General features: G+C 40.6%; 1 protein-coding gene across 6 annotated transcripts in view; it reads left to right on the forward strand.

Moving 5' to 3' along the window:
* Positions 1 to 568: 568 nt before the first annotated feature.
* The window catches only part of WDFY3 (WD repeat and FYVE domain containing 3), a 261,777-nt gene continuing 249,747 nt past the window's right edge, over positions 569 to 12,598 (forward strand). For 5 of the 6 annotated variants that reach the window (XM_060012222.2, XM_060012224.2, XM_060012223.2 and 2 more), the window contains exon 1: positions 611 to 776. The gene's annotated coding sequence lies outside the window, so the exon portion shown is untranslated. Of the gene's footprint in view, positions 777 to 12,598 lie in introns of all 6 variants that reach the window. The other variant, XM_060012227.2, reaches the window with a different exon arrangement.

The raw sequence follows: 12,598 nt of genomic DNA on the forward strand, positions 1-12,598 counted from the left end.
GCAGGACGGGGGAAAGGAAGGAAGCTGGGGTGTGTACCTCTTGGAAGGGAAGGGAGAGAGGGACAAGAGTGAAAAGGGGGGCCAAACTCAGGCTAAGAGAATCGGAGCCCGCTGCCTGCAAGAGCGGGCGAAGCCAGCTAGTAAGAGAAGGGTAAAAGCGGGAAGCAGAGGGAAGGGAAGTAAGGAAAGAGGAAGGAAAGACAGAAGGGTTAAGAGGAAGAGCGTCTGCAATTTCTGCGGCCGGCTCAGTAGGAGGGGCAGGAAGGGAAAGAGGAGGATCCAGAGTCAGTCAGTCAGGCAGCCAGCGGGAGGTGGAGAAAGCCGGAGGAGGAGGAGGAGGATTAAAGATGGCCACCAACAGCTGCGGGAAACGGCAACAGCCCCTCACTTTCCGGGATGGTCCCTGCGGGGCGGCCCGGCCTTGATGGAGAAGAGAAGCCCGAGAAGCGCCGAGGCTGAGGCGGCGGCGGCGGCGGGGACCCAGCGAGGAGGAGGACGCAGGGGAGCAGGGAGAGGGGCAGGAGAAGGGAGAGGCGGCGGCGTCGCTACCCTGGCCGCCTAGCGCCGCTGCACGCCTCGGCCGACCGGCTCCCGCACCCCACGGCCGCAGCATCGATCCCGGCCCGAAGCCTCGTCCCCCTCAGCGGGGCTCCCGGGCCCCACCGTGGACGCCGCGCCCGCCGCCCCCTCCCCGTCGCCAGCGCGCCTGCGGCGCGGAGCCCGGCCCGCCCCGGTCCCGCTCCGGGTCAGGCCAGCCTGCGCCCACCCGCCCTCCGGTGAGTAGTGCCCCCTGCCCGCCGCCTCCCACCCCCAGCCCTGCGCCCGGCGCGCCACGGCCGCTTTGTTCGTAAGGGGCGAAGGCGCTGCCCACTCGCGGCCCTGCGCCTGCTGCCCCTGGGGACAGGCCGCGGCCCAGCTGCCGTCCTCCCCCGGGACAGCGCTGCCCCAGAGCCACCGCCGCCGTCTCCAGGGCTGGCGGCCTGGCCTGTGTCCTCCACCGCGGCCTGGAGAGGGCGCCGTAGCGGACGGGTCGGGGTTGGGGTCAAGGGCTGCGGTCGGTGGGGAGCGATGCTGGGGTAGTTCGGGGGGTGGGGGAGGAGGGGGCTGGACGCTACCTCCTGTAAGCAGTGGGGGCGTAACTTGGCGATACAGGAACCGCGGTCCGGTCCGGGTCCCTCAGCCAGACCCCGCGGGGTCTCGGCTTCCGGAGCCCCCCGCCCCCGGGCGCCGTCGAGCGAGGCCTCCATCCCTCGGGCGCTGTCTCCGCTGACTGCGGGCCTCTCCTGGCTTATTCCCGAGCCCTGCTCTTCCCCCCACCCCCACGCCCTGTGCTGGAAACCTTCGTTTGTGGAAGCAACCAGAGATGCTCTCGCGGAGTGTGTTTGCCCTTTTTCTCTCTTGTACGGGGTATGTGGTGGCATCGCGAACATTCACGGTTACTGTGGGATTTAAACAGCAGATGTGACCTTTCCGACCAAAAGCCATTCGGCAGACCTGGCCAGTGTGTGATCCTCAGGTGCAGCGTTTCATTGATTTTTACCATTGAATTCCGAGATCTACGGTGTTAGGTTTTCCTTTCACTGAAATAATCAGATAAAACCGATTGAAAGGATGTTTACTATGTATGTGAACCCTTGCCTCGACTTCCAGTGCCTTAAAAATCGTTGTTTCCTGTGGGAAAATGGTGCTACTGCATGCGAAAAACTATTTTTTGTTCAGTGATGGGCATGAGTTGGTCAGTGCCAAGTGGTTATTGTAGTATGAAAACGAAACAATTAAAGAAAAACAAAACCTTTTGCTTTGAGATAGCAGCATATTTCCAGGTTGGAATTATTTGATAGCAGGTTTGGAACAGTTTCCACCATCAGACGGGGTAACAAATAAACAACATAAAACAACCAAAAATATGTTTGATTAAAAAAATAAATAAACTAGATGTGCTAGTAGTGCGTACGTCTAGGAAAATATAAGTCTCGCTTGAAAAGAAAAATAAAACTTTAACATGGGACGCTAAGCATAGGAATCAGTTTTTTTTGATATTTAAAAATACATACTGCATTAGACTGACTTGGGAACCCTTCCTATGATATTTGAGCATCAGTGGTGCATGTTACACTATGAACCATTCATTCTCTGGCTGGTAGAAATATAGGTTTCTACTACTAGTGTCTTTTTGTGAGTTGAAATTGATTCATGTAAAAAATGTTATGCTTCTAATTTAAAATTTCTGTAGAAAGGAGATATGAATTAGAAACATGATGTTCTGGTCTTACTTGGAAAAGAAAAGTTTTTTTAAAAAAGTAAATGACAGTGTGCTGTTTCAATATTAGTTGGATTCTCTACTTTGACAATTCTTAAAATCCACTGCTCAACTTTGTAATTTTAAGAGTTTACATCAGGCATTTTTAATTTCATGCATGAGCTTCAGAGGGTCCTTGAATCCTTGGGAATCATATGAATGTAGCATATATTTGCATTTTCTTCTGGGGAAAGGGTCCATGGAGTCAACACATTCTCAAAAAGATCTGGCTATGTATGCAAAGAATTATGAACCACTGGATATATAATTAAAGAATAAATCTCCTATGTTAGGAAAATTAAAATTCTTAGGATTAGATTTGATAATTTATATCTTTCACTTCCAATTATACATAAGAAATGTTTGTTATTGACAGTTTAGCACATAGAAGTCATTTTTCATGCATTCTTATTGAAACCTCAGGAAAATGTTAATCCCATTTTACAGATGGGGAAATAGATATCGAGAGAAGCTTGTTCAAAGTCATAGCCACTGGCGGGCCAGCATTTGAGCACAGACTGTCTAAAGTCAGAGCCAGCACTCCTAACAACAAGGCTGCACTTGGCTCTAAGTCAATGACAGCATTTGCTTGATGTTAAAATGAGTAATTGATGTTTCGTTGTAGTTGAAAAGTGGATCTGACATTGCCATAACACAAAATATCACGGGATTTTTGAGCCACTGACTCTGAGTAGGAAGAGACCTTAGTGACACTAACCTCTCTTAATGATACTAGTCTGGAATGACACTCAAAGTAGGGCCATTTCTACATTATTCTTGGCAGGATTATCCCGACCCTGTTTTTTTACTTCCTGTGATTACAAGTTCACTTTTTTTTTCCTACCATTTTCTCTTTATGTGAGTTATCTATTTCCACTAAGTTCCAGTTCCCTCTTTGTATGTGTGATGCATTTGTCATCCATAAAAGAATTAAGAGATAAATGACTTCTACTCTATAATTTTTTTGTAGTCAGGTTTACTGGGTATAATTTACATGTGGTAAAAGTTTTGGCAGATGTATACAATTGGCTGATCACCACCACAATCAACATATGAAACATTTCTATCACTCCAAAAAGTTCTCTCATGCCCCTCTGTAGCGAATCTGTTCCCTCTACCTCCAGGCCTTGGCAACTGTTAATCAAATTAATGTCCCTGTTGTCTTTTATAATATCACATAAATGAAATCGTACAGTATGTAGTCTTTGGTGTCTTCTTTCATTTATTGTAATCCTTTTTTTTTTTTCCAACATCTTTATGGGAGTATAATTGCTCTACAATTGTGTGTTAGCTTCTGCTATATATAACAAAGTGAATCAGCCATACATATACACATATCCCCATATCCCGTCCCTCTTGCGTCTCCCTCTCACCCTCCCTCTCCCACCCCTCTAGGTGGTCACAAAGCACCGAGCTGATCTCCCTGTGCTATGTGGCTGCTTCCCACTAGCTATCTATTTTATATTTGGTAGTGTATATATGTCCATGCCACTCTCTCACTTCATCCCAGCTTACCCTTCCCCCTCCCCGTATCCTCAAGTCCACTCTCCACGTCTGTGTCTTTATTCCTGTCTGGCCCCTAGTTTCTTCAGAACCATTTTTTCTTTTAGATTCCATATATATATCATAATACTTTTGATATTCATTAAGTTGTTGCATGTATCAGTAGTTTTTTAAATGGTGTGCTGATAAACATTGTAACAGCCTGCTCTCCAGAAAAGAAAAAACAATCCCTGATTGATAGCATCTGCTAATTATTGCAGTGTGTATACTCTCATCATGGCCCGTGTTAAGCTACCTAAATCAGCTTGCAAAACTCCTGAAAATTAACAGTGGGCTTTCATAAGCTGTACCAGTCAGCCCTAGCACGCCACTAAATTTGTTCCTTTGTATTGTTGAGTAGCATTCCATTATATTGAGGTACCACGATTTGTTCATCCGTTCATGAGTTGGACATTTGAGTTCTCCGTTTTGGACGATTATAAATAAAGCTGCTGTATGTACAGGTCTGTGTGTACGACAAATGTTTTCAGTTTTCTTGAGTTGTACCTAGGAGTGGGGTTACTGGGTCCTATGAAAAGTGTATATTTATCAATATTGGTATTGAACTGCCAAACTGTTTTCCAAAATGACTACTGTTTTGCATTCTTATCTGAAGCAACGTAAGAAAATTTCAGTTGCTCTACACCCTTGTTGACACTTAGTATTGTCAGTTATTAAAACTTTAGCTGTTTGTTATATGTCTAGTGGTCTCCTTTAATGTTTTTGACTTATTAATTCTTACTTTCAATAGTATTTGAACCAGCGTAGGAAGTTTATGACAGACATTGCTAAATAATTTTTGGCCTGGTCATTGGTCATGATCTCAATATGAAGGCAATAGCACTTAAAGGATGTTTCTTTGAGTTTCTTATTGTACAGTTGGCTTTCATTTATTAAAATTGCTTTTATAAAAGAAAGCATCATTAGAGAATTCTGATACTTAGCTGTTAACATTTTTTAATGTGGTTTTAGAAAAAACTAGGTAAAGTTTTGTTTCTTTAAGAAAAATTTAGAATTAAAAAATTCTCAAATGATAAAGCATTTCTTCGATTTTTACTTGGACTTAAAGGGAAAACAATAGACTGAAATAATTCAGTCAAGTAGTCTTTGAAGTCATCCCAGATCTTGTAAGGAGCATTAATCCATGAATAATTGCAGCATTACTTTTCAATATTTAGAAAGCTGATTTTCATGTAATATTACAATGTGTGTTCCCCTCTGTTAAGGTGACTTTTGAGCAGAGGTTTAACGCATTTAAGGGAGTGAGAGAGTTTTAGATCTGGGAGAAAAGCAGGTGCTGAGGCCCTGAAGCAGGAGGGTGTTGAAGTGTTTAGAGAACAGTAGGGGGTTGGCTGGAGGGAGGTGAGAGCTGAGGTCAGGGTAGTGGAGGCCCACGGACCCTGTAGGCAGTGTAAGGACTTCTGATCTCAGTTTGAGCCTAGAGCGTGTCCTCTGCATGGACAGAGAAGTGTTCTGTTTCCTGCTTGAAGTTTCTGAAGTGTGCTACCCTCTCCTTCCTGGAAGCTGGTCCTTTTACCAGAAGTAGTACTTGGTTGTGTTCCCTTAGTCCCCTATGTGTTCCCTTAGCACCTTTTGTCATACCTTTACTTAATAGCTGCTTTATTTATCTGTCTCCTCCCCCTAGATGGAGGTCCTAGATTTTTCTTTTAAACCTCTGAATTCCTGTTTCATTGGATGAATGCTTGTGGAATTATGTTGCTGAAAATGGTGTTAATCATTAAAAACTGGGTATGAGATTCCCAAGAGTATTGCTCATGTGGACGTGGATTCTGTCTGTTTTGCTGACCGCTGTATATTTAGTGCTGGGGCAATGAGCTGTGCATAATAGGTGCTCAATAAATACTTGATGAATGACTGAGTGGACATCCATGTGCCAGCCTCTGCTCACTCTTTCCTCTGCTTCCCTTGGGCAAATCCCTTAACATGTTTACCATGGGCAAATCCCTTAACATGCTTCCCTATGGCCTTCCTTTAACTGCATGCTCAAGAAATGCCAAATACTTAGGAAATTCACTCATTCATTCATTCTAAACAAATGTAATAATAAAGAAATGTAGATAATTTCTCTCCAAGCTAAATAGGATTCATTGCACAATGTTTTTGTTCATTCACACTTCTGTTTTCCTTTCTTTAATGGGAATTTTTGAGGTTACTTTATTACTGGGCCCCTGAATCTTTAATAAACATGACACTGATTATTTAATAAACAAGACACAAGGTCTAGAATATCACTTCTATAAACAACTGAAGCAGAAGCGCTGCAGAGTGAGAAAAGTCTAGTATAGCAATAAAGCCGATATTTTGTAGTGTTTCATTTGGTTGAACAGGCAGTCATAGCTGCTGTATTATTCGACTGTATGGATGCAGAGTTTTGGGGTTTTGTGCTCACCACTGAGTTTGTAGAAATGTCAGGCTCCAGCACAGACACGCTCAACACTGGAACATCTAGTTTATCATCTTAAGCCTAGAATTGTTAACGGTAACTGCGAATCCCTCCGTCCTTACATCTCAGCCTTCCTCGTTCAGTCTGATTCCCCAGTACCTGCATGTGTTTGAACCTGCAGGAGAAGGACATTGGGAGATGCTAAGTATTGCATCTGCAGAAGCTGTAAAGACTTGAGGAAGAATATTTAAAGTAATGTTTTTTAGTGATATGAGTCATTTTCCCTCCATTTTTTTTTTTTGCGGTACGCGGGCCTCTCACTGCTGAGACCTCTCCCGTTGCGGAGCACAGGCTCCGGATGCGCAGGCTCAGCGGCCGTGGCTCACGGGCCCAGGCGCTCCGCGGCATGTGGGATCTTCCCGGACCGGGGCACGAACCCGCATCCCCTGCATTGGCAGGCAGACTCTCAACCACTGCGCCACCAGGGAAGCCCTTTGACATACCTTTGATAGGTATATCTTCAACACTTGATGAATCTGCCAGGCCCAGCTTCCTCTTCCTGTATAATGTTTCTTCCTAGGTGTGTCCCTCTGTTCTCCAGCCAGTATGGACTTCACGGAGGCCAATTAATTTAATATTAGCCTAAGAAAAGTAGGAATCTGGTACACAGTCATTATCTAATATTAGAAAGTCATACCAAAATTATTTTGTATTTTTTCTTTAGGGGGGACAACTAGTTTATCTGCACAGAAATCTTTTAGGTTTATTGCCTTCCCCTAAGTAAAGCATCCACTAAAAAAAAGCATGTAAGTAAAATTTTGCTTATAAATTATATAACTTAGGAGGTGATTAATTATTGTAAATATATAGGACTCAACACTTTAAAAAGAATCCCACAAGTATCTTCTCAAAATATCCAGATTTCTTAGTACATTTTGAGTGTTTGAGTTTAGAAAAGCAGCTTACTTGTTTTAATTTCCCTAACATTTGTTCAAACTGCATTACCTTACTGATATATTTTTTAAATTTTGAAGAAATTATAAACTCACAGTAAGTTGCGAAAATAGTAGAGTCCCATGTACCCTTCACCTATCACTCTTGACCAGTGGTAATATCTTACATGACTATAGTACAATACTGATTTATATACTTTATTACTAAAAGCACAGTGATCTTGCTAGCCTTGAAAAATGTTGACAAATACAAGAATGTTGATATTTTTGTTCTCCCCAGAGAGTGAAGAGGTTAGATTCTATACTTTGTTTCCATGGGCCAGCAGACCAAGGGTCTGTTCCTTCCCTTAATTTTCTGTGAAAAGGGCAACAGGTAACTACGCAAATGGCTGTAAGTCTTAAGAAAATAAATGTTTACTGTCACTCCTAGGAATTCTAAGACTTCTTTATCAAGTGAAAGAATGATAATATGTTTTTTTATGTTTCCTTATTCTCTTTGTCCTAGAAATCCCTCAGTAAATTCATAATCAGTTCTTCTTGATTAAAGCCTGGGTTTCTCTGACTCTAAAGCCCAAGTTCTTTTCCTGTGGCACACTGCTCATTAAAACACAGTGATTTAGATGATAAATGCCACAGTTAAGTAAACAAGTATGAAATAAAAATAAACTCAGTTATTTTTAGAAATATCATTGTCGATTGATTGCCTAATAATTTTATTATATTCAACTTGCTCTGGGAGCCTACTTCTTATTTCCCAAAATGATAATACACTGTAAGTAGATTCTCAAATGATGCTATAATGTATATTAATAATTCTATACTCTTTTCCTAATTATTTATTAAATGTTTTATTGTGTGCTGTCCTGAGTACTCTGGTAGATACATGGATGTTTTAAGACATGGATAGTCCTGCTCTCAATAACTTTATAATATAATGGAGATAAGATGGATGCATAAATAATTGAACAGTATGTGATTAGTCTGTCTGAGGGGTACAGAAGTTCTATGGATACTTAGAGAGTAGAAAGATTACTTTTAGTTGAAATGCTTAGGGTAACCCTAAGATGAGGTTTGATCTGAATATCAGGTGGATTGGTAGAAATTCCTTGGTGAAAACTGTGAGATTTACTTATATCAGAATTACAGAAAATTATAAAATCAATCAATTTCACCATCAATGAATCAGATGAGGTCTCTTGGGAAAAAATTAGTCTGAATTTATTATTTAAGTAATGAAGAAAAGGAATAAGGATAAAGTAAAACATTTAGAAGAAAACATATTTTTAACATGAAAACCTTAGCTTTGCTCCTGAAGCATTTTACAACTAGGTCACCATGAAAATTGTACTAAATATGACTTCCCTAGCATGTATTCTTTTTAAAGATAACTTGATCTGTTGGATTGATGACAGACATGCTTTATGTATTTCATTTCATTTGCTAAGTCCAGAAATAAATTAGATGAGTTACCTCTTTGGTCAAGATGAAAACTGATTTGTTGCTGTTTTATTATTTCTGAAGTCTGACCACTGTTTAAAGTATTTTTATTATCTCGGAGTGAAGTAGCATTGAAAAAATTATCTTGACATTGTGAACTTCAGCATTGCTAAGAGGTAGCTATTGGTGGTGGGCTTAAAGCAAAGGCTGGAGAAGGAAGGGAAAGGACAGTGTGGGTGAGTGGAAACACCATGAGGGGGGAACAGGGAGAGAGAGAGAAAATAAAGAGTTCCCTGTAAAAGGGACTTGTTCTGCCCAGGTCATTCAGTCTAGCAGATGCTGACCTATACCTAGTCAAACCTGGAGCATTTCCAAAAGCTCGTTTCTTCGTCAAACTTATAAACGAGCAGAAAATGTTGAGTTTGCTTCAGTTATACAATAAATATTAATGAAAAATGGTGTCATAACATGCATTTGTATTCTTTGCCTCCTTTTCCACAGAGACCTAGATTTAAATCTGAATCACCAGAGTAAATAAGTTCAGTGATTCCCCGCTTGAGTTAGGTTACATAACCACCACATGCGTTGGCATAGGTGTTTATACTTTAAGGAGGATATGGGGAATCCTGACACGACATGGCAGCTGTGGAAAAGGCATTAAGGCCACCATTGCACCAACATGCACTTGTGTAGTTGGGAGAGGGCAGGGGGAAAATGTGCTGAATAGCCTTTCTGAGATGATAATACTAGTGATGTCTATTCGTAGCTAGGGGTATTGTGTCTTTCTTAGAAAGCTTATTCTTTTTTCTCTTTATGGATTTTCATGAACTCTGATTTTTCTCAGCCTAATGCATTCATCAGAAATGAGCCATTTTTTGACTGCTGTTTGCCGGCATTAAGAGATCTTTAAAAGGATCCCCATATTCTAACCTTTCTTCTTGCTACTCTGCTTGTTGACGCCCACTTTAGTGCAGAATTTAATAGTTGCTTTGCATATCCTAATGTCATCCAACAAAGCATCATTCCAGTCCAGTGAAGTTCTGTTCAGTGAGTGCTATTTTTTTTTTTTTTTTTTTTTTTTTTCGCGGTACGTGGGCCTCTCACTGTTGTGGCCTCTCCCGTTGCGGAGCACAGGCTCCGGACGCGCAGGCTCAGCGGCCATGGCTCACGGGCCCAGCCGCTCTGCGGCATGTGGGATCTTCCCAGACCGGGGCACGAACCCGTGTCTCCTGCATCGGCAGGCGGACTCTCAACCACTGCGCCCCCAGGGAAGCCAGTGAGTGCTATTTTAATGGAAGAAGACTGGTTGCATTTCAGGACCTAATTGTTAATTTGGTCCTGTTATTTAACATTAAGCAAGCATACATTATAGATAGTAATCACACCTGGATGTGCTTTCTTGTGTTTTGTTAAAGTTTAGAAATGCTCTTACATGATTAACGTAATGGTGACACTGATTTGTATTAAATTTTTTTTATCTCATTTTTCTAAGTAGCAGAGTTAAGTACTATGCACAGGTTTTGAGTTAGACTTGCATTTTGTCATCAATTATCATTAAGAGATCAATAAGAAAGTCCTGTTTTTATTTAAAAAAAGTTTAAAGATGGCAGAGTGACTAGTAAAAAATGCTATAGCTTATTGGAGTTACAGTTAAAACTAAATTTCATTATTATTTTCCTCTTGGGACTTCAAATCACTAGAAAATGTCTATGAACAGCAATTTAGAAGATAAATTGGCCAGATGACTGAAATAGAGAAGTCCTACCAATGTAAACAAGTAGTAAGGTGAATTTTTAAAAGATAAATATTAAACATAGTGTTTGAGGAAAGTGTTATAGTAATATTAAGTTAGAATAGAGGGAAATAATTACCTGGTGAATAGTTAAAAGCAGATGAAATTAATCCATCACGTGAGCTACATTTTGCCTTGTGTTTATCGACTAGTACGGAGTGTTTTGGGGAAATGGGACTTAGGACTCACATTATACTTGGTTTTCTTCGAGTAAGGTCCTGCCTGGCAGTTGTCATTCCACAGTGGCTTTATTACACTGTAAGATGAGTACATTGACACTGTTTTACTAGCCATCTGAATCCTTGATTTTTTTTGTTTTTTTTTCATTCAACAAGAGAATATTAACTGTCTACTTTGGGTTCTGAAAATAATAAGATGATAAGATACTATTTCTCCATTCAAAGAGCTAGTAAACTAGTTTAGTTTATGAACAGATAATTATTAAATAATGTGGTAACGACATCTGCTTTGAGGTTTTATTGGCTTTTCTTTCTAGCCACAGTATTTGGAGTTCCTTATTATCCATTGTACTTGTTCTTACTGCAGCCCTCTTGGCTTGTAAGAGGCCTGAGGTAAATACACACACCTTTTTCCTTGAATCTTGGGCTATTTTGCAGTTTTTTGTTATGTCCATAATGATCCCATTTGTAACTTGATCTTTAGTTAGGAATCAAGGTAGAGAAAGCCAGGAGGGGAAACACCTTTAATGAGGATATACTATTAATAACAAAGCTAGACTTTGGAGAAAATAATGGGAATCCCATTTTTTGGCAATGGATGGAATTAGAAATTTAATCATGTTTCATAAAGAAGAATTCAGCATTGATCAAAAGATATACTAATTTATATGATTAGATGGATATACTTTATTGTTTTGATGTACCTTATTTGTTTTGTGTCAAGAAATTTCTGCTTGAACTCTTGGGAATGAAATGGTCATTTCTGTATGCTATAATAGAATATAGTTATAAAATGTGATTTTTTTTTTCTCTAGTTTTAGAAATTATAATCTGATGATTTAAAAAAAAAATTTGCCATGTAAATGTCCAGGATTCATATGATGTTATTTTAATATCACTGTACTACAAAGTTTCCAATTCATACCATTTAGAAAAAATTTCTCATTTGTTTGTTTTGTTTCTAAATTATGTTACGTTTGTATACTTTTACCATATCTCAAGATTTGATAGAGTTTTATTGTATTTGTGATATGACAGAGCATGGCCAAGTTTTAGAGTAGGGCCGAGCTTACTGTTATACAGGACAGACTAGAATGAGTCCACATTTGAAAGTTTGCTGCATGTTAGAGCCAATCTCACCTAAACTACAGGTGTTTGAGAAAAAGTTCTCTTTGGTAGCCCATGTCAGGGATAGAACAGGCAGAGAACAATCGGCACAATCTATTGCTAATGGGAATTCAAGGTGAAGAAGCACATAGAATTGAGAGAGAGAGAGAGAAATTAATGAGTGAGTTCATAAATTTATACATATATTTATATGATTGGCTGCCAGAGAATTCTGTCTGGGTACTGGACTCTAGATAATGGCCTGATACCAGTCCTTGGGATTGGGACTGATAATCGAAAGTAGGCGTCCCAGTACTAGGATGACACCAGGCAGGGACCAGACTAGGAATCTCCAGAAGTGTTAGAACAGAGGCCTAATTACAATAACTGAGGTATAAACAGGGCTAGAACAGCAGAGAGGGTAAGAGTAGAACGCAGTGGGTATCAGAACAAGCTAGGAACCCTAGTAATCTAATCTGGGATGTAAAGGCTGGGTGAATTAATGTTAATAGTGACTTGATCCAGAATTGAAGATTAGGGCTGAAACTGCTTAAGCATCCCTTGTCAGAAGTCTATATCTAGGTTATAAGTGACCGGAGAAGCAAGGCACATGGAGAGCACAAACAGACTAGACTTGAAATTTTTTTAATATACTATTGTCTTTTAAGGACAGAATTCATTTCCATTGTTAATCAGTAATCATTCACTTTGCTTTGTTGGCACTAGTATGGGATCACGAGATGCAGAGAACTGCTGACATTTCAGAGTAATGTCTTAACACGGAACTGATGCTAAAATGAACAGACTGAAGCTTTGGGGTAAATGTGCTTTCTTGCAAAATAGGAGGATATGAAAAAGCACGTTAGGCATGAGAGTTCTAATGTC

Source organism: Delphinus delphis, chromosome 5 (genome assembly GCF_949987515.2).
Source record: "Delphinus delphis chromosome 5, mDelDel1.2, whole genome shotgun sequence".
NCBI lineage: Eukaryota > Metazoa > Chordata > Mammalia > Artiodactyla > Delphinidae > Delphinus > Delphinus delphis.